This window comes from Daphnia magna, linkage group LG7, assembly GCF_020631705.1.
Source record: "Daphnia magna isolate NIES linkage group LG7, ASM2063170v1.1, whole genome shotgun sequence".
In the NCBI taxonomy this organism is placed as follows: Eukaryota; Metazoa; Arthropoda; class Branchiopoda; order Diplostraca; family Daphniidae; genus Daphnia; species Daphnia magna.
Window position 1 is genome coordinate 5,171,193 of NC_059188.1, and position 10,283 is coordinate 5,181,475.

A 10,283-nucleotide genomic window follows, 5' to 3' on the forward strand; every position below is an offset into this window, starting at 1 on the left:
ACCCGACGGCATAGCCGAAGCTACTACCATCGAAGGCGTCGACGTCGCTGCCGTCGAGTCCGCTGATGACGCTGCTGACGCCATAGTTAAAGGCATCGCCGACCAACACTCAAGGCCGCGTCCTGCGAATTTCGTGCCGCCACCAACTTTGAGGCTTGTGTTCTACCGTCCTTTCGACCGGTCGCAGTCGCCGATAGAGGAGCCATCTACACCAACGGGCTAGCCGGAATCAGAAAAAGAGGACTTTACCCCCAATCTTTCCGACTGTGAGGTACGCAGTGAGGTGGGCCCTTCTTCGGAGGACGAAGCACCTCCACCTGAGCCGACGCCACCGACGCCACCTCAGAGATTTGTGCGAATTAGGAACATCAAAACCAATAAGACACGCTACATTGGTCTAGATCAACTCTTCTGCCTAGAACCTCAATACCGAATCGTCCGTCGAAAATAATTCGCCGCTACATTTATTTTTCACCTTAACTCCGCCATCGTTTTCATTAATCGTTTGTATTTCTTCGTCCGTCGCGTCAAATAAATTTCTTCATTGCTCAATCCTTAACTCCCACGCTCACTTCTATCGACGAAGAGAAGGAAGTTCTTTCAGATTTTGAAGCGATCACCGATACATACGAAAGCGGGAAAGAAACTGATGAAGTCGAAATGAGTTGGCGATGATCGTGATACCGTGAGGGCGCTTCGTGCCATCTATGTTCGTGATTTGGACAGCCTGGAGAAGCGTCACGACCACTATGTTGAATGCAACGCTCCCAACGATTTCAAAGGTGAGAAACAGTGGATCCAAGCTGTCATCTACGATCATCAGAAAGTTTTATCTGATTGCGACGACTATTTGGCTCAGACCAAACCGAAGCCTGCTTCTCTGGCTTCTGGAGTATCATCCCGACATTCCAGCGCATCCTCACGACTAGCCCACATTCACGAGGCTGAACGAAAGGAGAAGGAAGCCAAAGTAATGCTCCAACAATTCGAGGACGAAACCAAATGCAGAGAAGAAGAAGACGCGAAAATAAGAGAATCAGAAGCAAATATCAGATACTTAGAAGACTAGATACGTCAAGTGAAGAACAACAGAAGGCAACGCGAGCTACGTTACGAGATAGATCGGCAGCGTTTGAGCGGCACTATCATGCGGCAACAACTCGTCGATCTTACCGTCGAAGATCAGGCAGGGCTGACACGCGCTTCATCCGTCGTGAGCGGTTTATAGAGAGTTAGCCGTGTATCGTCTCAACCTTCTCTCTCGCAAAACCCGATCGTTCTTGGCTAAACGCCAGCCCCGTCTGTGCAAATGTCCAACGTGTCGACCACGGGCGCGATCAGACAAATTATGGCAACTCTGCAGCCACAACCGAACATCGTCACGGCCTCTGCGACGGCTCAAACTCCTGTGATGACCACACCGCTAGTCGGGTCCACGGCAAGGATTCCGACCCCAACGAGACTTTTTGGTCAACCGGCAGTGACGATGCCGTCAACACCTAAGGTGGGCTTTTTAGGTCAACTGCGTAAAGCCTTCACACCCCGTGAACCGTTGACACGTTCAGCATCCGTGCCACACATTCCTTTTGAACGCAGGCGCTTCTAACGCTAGCGCGACAACTAACATAACGAACCCAACGTTTTCGACGCTGCCATTCACTAGTGTCACAACGCCGCCTATCCCGACGAGTCAGCCCATGCCGACGGTTTCAAACATCGTCAACCCGCCGACGTCAGAAGTTTCTCAGGCCCCCACATTGATTGTCCCGCCAACTTCCACATCGGTTACTGCTCCGGTCTCTACTTCAGTGGCTCCTCCGTTCACACCGGTGACTACCACCACTATCCGCGCTCCTACGACCAGTAACGTGACGCACGTCCCATCATCGGTCCCGCTTCCGCCTTGGTCGTCAGTAAGCACTTCGTTGTGGTTCTCATCTTAGAAGAACACCCAACGGAATTTATTCGGGCCAACGCTGCCGGCTCAACCACCGTTTTTCCCGCCGGCGTCCAGCGTTAACCACCCTTGGCCTCCGAATCCGCCAGGGACAACTTCAATTGGTACGAGTATGGTTCCAACGAGTACGATTCCAACGAGTACGGTTGCGATGAGTACGGTTCCGACGAGTACGGTCCCGACAGGTACGGTCTCGACAAGAAAGGTTCCGACCAGTATAACCCTAGTCACGTCTACACCGCCTTACAGTACTCGCTTTGGGCCGGTCAGCCAAGGCCCGCCACACGATCCGGGTTTGTTTGCCTACGCTCCGTTTGTGACTTCACCTTTACCTGGATCGGGTTTATTTCACGGGCCGGCAATCATGGAGGCCGTTTCGACTCCATCGCTATTTACATCGTCAACCAGCGTTGGATATGTTCCAGTTTTTTAGTCCTTTCAAAACACCATCACGGCACCGCTCTTTGCGCCGACGTTTTTTACATTCTCATCGGGCTGTCCAGGCACTTTCGCACCTCTTTCGACAACCCACCACCCGACCGGAGTTTACACACCAGACGCGTGGATCCAAACCCTTGGTACGTCACATGCCGCGCCGGGTCGTTCCAGCATCAAACCAACCCGCTTGAAGGCGCCAAGCTTTGATGGAAATCCCCGAAATTGGTCAATGTTTATTCAAATGTTAAAGGTCTTCGTTCATGATGCCGGAAGCTCCGACGCGGAGCGCATCGCTCATCTTCACGACGCCCTTACTCCGGCTATTAGAAAGGACATTGGTGAAGAGCTTTTGAATCCGGGACTACCAACACGCCCTTAACGAGCTCAAAAGACGATACGGCAATCCGCAAATTGTCTCTGAAGCTTGCACCAAATCCATTCTGAAACTCCGGTCCTTCAAAGACAACGACTTTGGTGCCCTTCGATCCTTCTCCGCTGACCTTCACTCCGTTGTGGTGACTCTGCGACTTGGGGGATACGGCATGGAGCTGTATAGTCACGCTACTCTCTCGCGGCTGGTTGCAAAGCTCAAACCGGCACTGAAAAGTCGATTGGGCGAGAAGAGTTGGGTGATGCAACCGACGCTTGCGAGGACTTAGACCAATGGCTCGACGGAGTTTCCATAGCTGAAAAATCCATCCGAGCTAGTTCCATGGATTCGTCTCATCAGCGGCCCGTGAAACTGACGGAGGAAAAGCGCCGTACGCATAAACCGAACGTTTTTAACATTACGTCCGCGACTCTTCCGAAAACTGACGCCAACGAAACGAGCCCAAGATGCCCTGGATGTAACAGTAAACATCAGCACCATCTGAAGGACTGTAGAACATTCAAGGAGTTGCCTGTAAACAAACGGGCAAAGATAGTGAAAAACTCGAATCTTTGCATTCGCTGTTTAGGCAATGATCATCTCAGCAAGGAGTGTACCAAGACTAAACATTTTTCTAAACCCAAAGGCGACGGTGTTCATCATCTGCTGCTACACGGAGCTCCCCGGCTTTCCCTAAAAATACGGTACCCAATCCATCGACGCCCGCGACATTTTCCTGTTCAGTCGCGAGATCGGTCGGAAGCCGCATTTTACTTCCGATTGTCCTGATCATCCTAAAGGCAAATGGGAAAGAGTTTCCACTTTCTGCGTTTTTTGATTCCGGAAGCGAAATATCCGTGATCAAGGGTAAGACGGCGAACCTTCTCATATTACGTGGTAGGGTAGAAAGGGTATCGACGACAACGGTCAACGGTGAAACTGAATCTGTCGATCTAAAGATCGTCAATTTCAGTATTTCTTTAACGGACGGTCATTTTTCTTTCGACATCTCGGATGCTCATGTCTTGGAAACCTTTGAGCTGAACAAGCGGTCAATCAACCTTGCTAGCCTGAGAAAGCAGTGGCCTCATCTCGTTCATGTCCCGGTTTATTCGACCACTCAAGAAGATGTCGCGATCCTGATCGGCCATGATCATCCCGCAGCCATGGAAATCTTCGAGACCCGCAAAAACCCCTTTGACCAACAAGCTCCTCATGCTTATTTAACAGCTTTCGGTTGGTGTATTGGAGGTCCGAGCTTTCGACTCGGAAACGAGCAATTGTTATCATTCCAGCTCAGCCGAAAAGGGTTGTGACGTCATGTTACAGAAATTCGTTGAAGCCGACACGTTCGGCACGAAACCGAACGTCGTAAAGCCAATTGGCCCAGAAGAGAAGCGAGCGTGGGAGATCCTGAGTAGCACTACCAGGCACACAGGCGAAAGAAACGAGGTGGGGCTGCTCTGGAAAACGGACGTTTCTGTCCTTCCCAACAACTTCTTTGCCGCTCAGCGTCTATTCTTTAGCCTCGAGGGCAAACTCTTCAAAGATAAGAATCTTGCCGAGACTTACAAGTCAGTCATCAACACCTACGTCAATTTGAAACACACCCGAAAATTATCGAAAGAAGAAGTTGACGCTGGACAGGATGGACGAACTTGGTATTGCCCGAACCATCTCGTTTTCAATCCGAACATGCCGGGAAAATGCAGGGTTGTTTTCGACCTGTCGGCCAAATACAAAGAAGTATGCCTCAACGACGCCCTTTCAAAGGGTCCCGATCTTTTTACCAACCTCATCGGCATTCTTCTCCGATTAAGACAGCACACACTTCCAATCGTCACCGAGGTGGAAAAGATGTTTCATCAAGAGCGAGTGAGATCTTCCGATGGGCCGGCTTACCGCTTTATCTTGCGTGAGCCAGGCGACACTAAGCCTCCGGATATCTACCAGATGGATGAACATCTCTTCGGTGCGGTCTCTTCACCAGCCGTGTGTGCCAACGCGATACAACAGGCCGTCAAAGACAGCAAAGATCCGGAATTGCTGCTACCTCAAATCACCAGACCCTTCTACGTGGATAATTGGTTAGCATCCTTCCCTTCTACTACCGAAGCCATCACGATTGCCCATCGACTGACTCAAGCTCTAAAGGTCGGAGGTTTCCCATTGACGCAGTGGGCCAATTCCGACGAAACCGTACGAAAATCACTTCCAGGACTACAGCAGGAAGGAGCCTCTGTCAACATGGACTTAGACGCCGATCCGATTGAATGAATTCTCGGGTTAGTCTGAGATTTCCGTCGCAACGTCTTCGTCCTAGGTGCAAAGGTGGAGTCAAATGGGAGGACCAAAAAGGACCTGCTGAAATCCGTCTTCAGCATCTTCGACCCCCTCGGCTTTCTAGCGCCGATAGTTTTCCAAGCGAAATTCCTCATGCAAGACATCTGGCGCCATAAATTCGACTGGGACGACGAACTGAGCCAAGATCTCATCGACCACTGGATCCGCTGGGCCAAAACTTTGCCTTCGCTTTTTGGCCTCGTCCTCGAACAATGTGTTTCTCCTGGCCGAGACGATCTCACAGCGACCGAACTGCACGTTTTTGGACACTCTTCTGAAATGGGCTTTGGCGCCGTCGCCTACATCCGATTCTTATTCAGCGCGATGGATCAACTAGTGTTCGGATCATTATCTCGAAAGCCAGAGTCACTCCGCTTAAATTCCTGACGATCCCACGTTTAGAACTTAATGCTGCCGTTCTTGCGAGGAAGTGTGTATCGAAATGGACTTTGTCTTCGACCAAACTCTGTATTAGACCGACTCCACGACCGTCCTCAGCTGGATTAAATCCCGTAATTGTCGTTTTAACAATTACGTCGGAAATCATGTAGGTGAGATATTTGAAAGTTCGACACCGGATCAATTGAATTACGTTCCAAGCGTCAGTAATCCTGCAGACGACGCCAGTCGTGGTTTGGACCCTTCCGAGTTCATCATTAACCGCCGTTGGTTCTCCGGTCCACCCTTTCTTCAATGTCTCGACGAATGGCCCGAACTCAAAGTTCTTCCAACAGTAGACGAAAGCGATTCAGAGATCTGAGAGACGACCTGGGTCGGACTCATGCAACGAGAAAGCGAAGGGATTGACCTTCTTATCGAAAGAAAATAAAGACCGCTAATCATATTCAACACCGTCGCCTTTCTTTTCCGTTTCATTCAAAACGCCCGTCAGAAGAATCGAGATCAACGTTCAACAGGCAAACTTTCAGCCGGTGAGACCCAAGCCGGCAAATCATTCATTCTTCACCGGGTGCAGTCTAATGCGTATCAACAGGAGGTGAATGATTTACGGGCCGGCCGACAAATCGACGAGAACTCCAAGCTGATCAAATTAACTCCTTTTCTTGACCGTCACGGTCTCCTGTGCGTCGGCGGACGACTCGAAAAGCCGCCTCTTCCGATCGACATTCGACACCCGATCATTCTTCCTCGTTCCGAGCGGGTGACCGACCTCGTCCTCTTCAAGCTACACCGTGATCGCGGCCATCTCTCGGCCAGCCAGCTTCATCACGAGGCACGTAAACAGTATTGGATTCCAAAGAGGCGTATCGCCACCCAACGTGTCTACCATCTGTGTTATCATTGCAGAAGGCTAAATGCGAAAGGAAAGACCCCGTTCATGGCTGCTCTACCCGCCTCTCGATTAAAGGTGGGCTATCCTGCGTTTACCCACACTGGGGTGAACTATTTCGGTCCCATCAAGGTGACAATCTTCCGTCGCAAGATCAAACGTTGGGGCTGCCTATTTACGTGTCTGACATCAAGATGTGTGCACATAGAAATGGCGTATTCGTTGGATACAAGTTCCTCCATCTCTACGCTCGACCGTTTTCAAAACCGTCGTGGTGTCCCTGCGTTCTATCACAGTGATAACGGGACAAACATCGTTGAAGCGCAGCGAGAATTGGCCGAATGCCTCCAGAACTTGAATGAACACGCTATCTTGCGACATCTCGGTCGTCAACCATCCAAATGGGTGTTCAATCCTCCAGCCGCTAAGAGTGCGTTACAAGCAGTCTTAGGAAACCAAAACCTTACTGACGAAATCCTGTTAACCGCCCTCACACTGGTCGAGAATATTCTCAACAGTGGTAAGCTAACTCCAATGAGCGAGGACCCAACCGATCCGGAATGCTTGACTCCCAACCATTTGTTGCTTGGTCGTGCGACTCCGAATCTTCCGCCTGACTTCACCGAGGACGATTTGTCTGCCAAAAAGACATGGCACATCGCGCAAGCAGTCGCAGATCAGTTCTGGCGCTGTTGGATGAAGGATGTTTTACCGAGCCTCACCGAGCGTAAAAAATGGTACCGAGAAGGCCCAAATCTTGAAGTAGGAGACATTGTCGTCATCATCAACCCAGATACACCCCGTGGATCGTGGCCGATTGGAAGGATCCTCAAAACCTTCCCTGGCGATGACGGGGTGGTCCGCTCTGCAACCATCAAGACCAACTGGACTGAACGCCTTCGACCAGCTCATGCATTGTTCCTCCTGGAATCCGTGAAAATCTGATAAGGGCCGGCGATGTTGACGTTCCTGAGCCCGCCAAGAGTATCCGATTTAATTTGGACCTGGAAACGCCGCACGAGAGGTAAGGGAATCGGAGAGGAAGGGTGGAGCTTGCAGCCACGAGATCGGTGGGAAACCTTGCTTCTTCGTCGCGCGACACACATCTCCGCTGGCTCATCACACGTCTCCTCCATTTTCCTACCCACCAGTTCGTGCAGATTTTCCGTTTCTGGGCCGTCACGTAACGTGGCTGCCTTTACGTATGTACCTTTGTCCTTTTTGTGTGTGTGCGCGTGTTACGTGTGTGTCTCCCGTAATTTTTGGAGCCCGTCGCGGGATCTCCTTGCTGGATAACTCTCCGTCAGTCGCATGGTCAGGCGGCCATTTTGTGTGCGCCCCACTGATCCTTTCCGTGTTTGTTCCGTTTGTTTAATGGTTGCTGGCTAGCAGCCAGCAGCTCGTCAGACTAATACATCGGCTTATCCAAACCGTTTGTGTCTTGCGTTTTCCGTTCCGTAACTCGCGTGGTGTGGCATCATTTACTGTGAAGGTTTGAGGTGATGTATCAACTTTTGGGAAATGGTTAAGACTGTTGCGGGGTTGAAGTGAAATTGTGGTGGTTTACATTCCGTTAGTGTCATACAGTGTTTTTTCAAATAAATATTGAAAATTAATTAATTTGTGGTTTTGTTAAATGTGTGCTTGTTTGTAGTATGTGTGGTATAAGGATTTGTAGCTGGTTATTTGACTTTTCATAGTTGTAGGTATTTTTTTCTTTGTGTAGTTGTTCGGTTTTTGTGTTACAATTCAATATTAAATAAATAAATGGAGCTCGAACAATGTGGTATCATCTTTGTTTTTCTGTGGGAAATCTTCGATGATGAAGCAAAATATTACCACTAGTATCAATAGTAGGAAACATAAACTATGATATGAGAATGCACAACTTGAACATGCTAGCAGACGACTACAAGATAGAAATACGAAGTCGTACTTAGATGACGGGTGTGACTAAAATGCGCGTCACCCCTATAAAATGTGCGCTTTTTCCTATGCGCCTAGCCCTTCAAAATGCGCGCTTTTATTCGCGCGCACTTGCTTAGCATTTGCGCGGATCGTCTTTGCGCTGATTCTTCCATCCTTAACTCTTAGTTTTTTGTGGTTGTGTTTGATAGTTGAGCTATGATTCCTTATTTGCCTGAATTTCTGTCCTAACATTTTTTATTATAATTGGAAATGCAATTAAGACTTATATCTACTAGAAGAAAAACATTTTGGTGAAGCAGGATTCCTTTCCAGTAATATCTATACAAGTCAAATGATTATTATAATTAAAATAATATTTTTTTCTGAACAAGAAAATATTTATGTAAGTAGTAATAAGTTTGAAAACTAAGTTGATGTAGAAAGTAATACAACATGATAAACTCAACTTGTCTATCAGAGTAATTCCCGTTATCCATAAAGCTAAATGCAAAATTAATTTTAGTCTTTGGGTTTGAATCCAAAATACTTGTTAGCCTATTCTACCATGATCAGGTCGATTTCGGCACCATCGACTTTAATGTGCGGGTATACCTGGTGCAGGTAAGCATAAAGAGCTCCACCACTGAGGCCGAGTACTAGTATGCTATTCAGTGGAGGATTTCGTGCGTCCAAGTGTTGGCGTAATTCTTCCACCATACCAAGGTGATGTTGGCACGCTAAATATTTCAAATCTATCTTTCCTGGTATAGGATGGATCGATAGTTAGTTGGAATCAAACACCAAAATGAATAAAAAAAAATTCCTGTTTTTCTTTCGAGCTTCAGACTGAATGACATTGATATTTGCTAGGAAAAAAAGCCGGCATTGTAACACGGGTTTTCCATTATTTTCTTCTTTCCTTACTTATTCCCCTGTCAATCATTAAGCTGCTCTGTAGACCCATTTGCGTTGGCTGACTTGTGCACACCCAACGACAAAACGGGGATCCAAAAAGAAAAAAAGACGAATATTATGAAGGAAAAAGCATTTTTCATTGGCTCCTTTTAGACATGAATAAAAGTTTCACAGTTCAATTAACTGCTTATGCACTGGTAACCCCTGGATTTGCTATTAGACACTATATCAGCCAATTCAGTTTGTACACTATCGATCTATATCTCTCGCGGCCACCCCCTCCCCCTTACTATTATGCTTTTCATTGCAGGATATCATGTGTCCAGGGGCTACCATAGCTCTTCCACCAACAAGGGAATGGAGTCCTCTGAATATTTCAGATTCACTTTCTCTGGTAACGAATTGATTATTGGTTAGGCTTGATCATAAAATGAATAGGAGGATTACCATTTTTCATTCAGCTTCAGGTTGAATCACATTCGTTTCAAAGATAAATCAGTTGGCGCAACATAATAAATTGGTTCAGAATCATATTCTTTATCCAACAAGCAGGAAAATATCTTGTCCTCAAAAGCCATTTCAACAAGTCTATAGGCTCAAATTTCTTTAAGAAATGAGCTTTTTCATACTGTTTTGTTTTTTCAATCTACCTACCCTTTTTAATTTACAGTTTTGCTTCCAGAAATTTCTAAAACTTCCACTTAGAATGGTGTGTCAGCGAGTTGATGTATCAAGAAGGGGTGTGACTAAATTGCGCGCTACGCACCTGTGCAATGCAAATGTACAGTATCCTGCACAAAAGTTGAACACCCATTTATTTTGAAAAAGCCATCTGTGGGTAGAAAATATTAGTAGTTTACCTTTTGAAGGAGAGGTAGGGCGGTTTTGGCGCAAAATCATCATAAGGGAGGTTGGGTAATGTCAGTCCAGACACTTTTTTTTTTGCTTTAGGTATTAAATGTCTGGAAAAAAGTGTAGACTGTATTATCGGTTGACTACCCTACCCACCGGCGAAATAGAAAAATGATTTGGGGTTTCCATATGTTACCCGATTACCCGAC

General features: G+C 47.5%; 1 long non-coding RNA gene and 1 pseudogene across 1 annotated transcript; one reads left to right on the top strand and one right to left on the bottom strand.

Annotated features, from left to right (window-relative positions):
• The first annotated feature begins 543 nt into the window (after window positions 1-543).
• Window positions 544-1,069, top strand: LOC116926932 (annotated as a pseudogene).
• A 7,741-nt stretch (window positions 1,070-8,810) lies between these two features.
• LOC123474327 lies at window positions 8,811-9,991 on the bottom strand. The gene is made up of 3 exons (XR_006648955.1): window positions 9,877-9,991; window positions 9,670-9,810; window positions 8,811-9,613 (listed from the first exon to the last, which is right to left on the bottom strand). It is a non-coding gene; the product is annotated as an uncharacterized LOC123474327 (long non-coding RNA).
• Window positions 9,992-10,283: the final 292 nt, after the last annotated feature.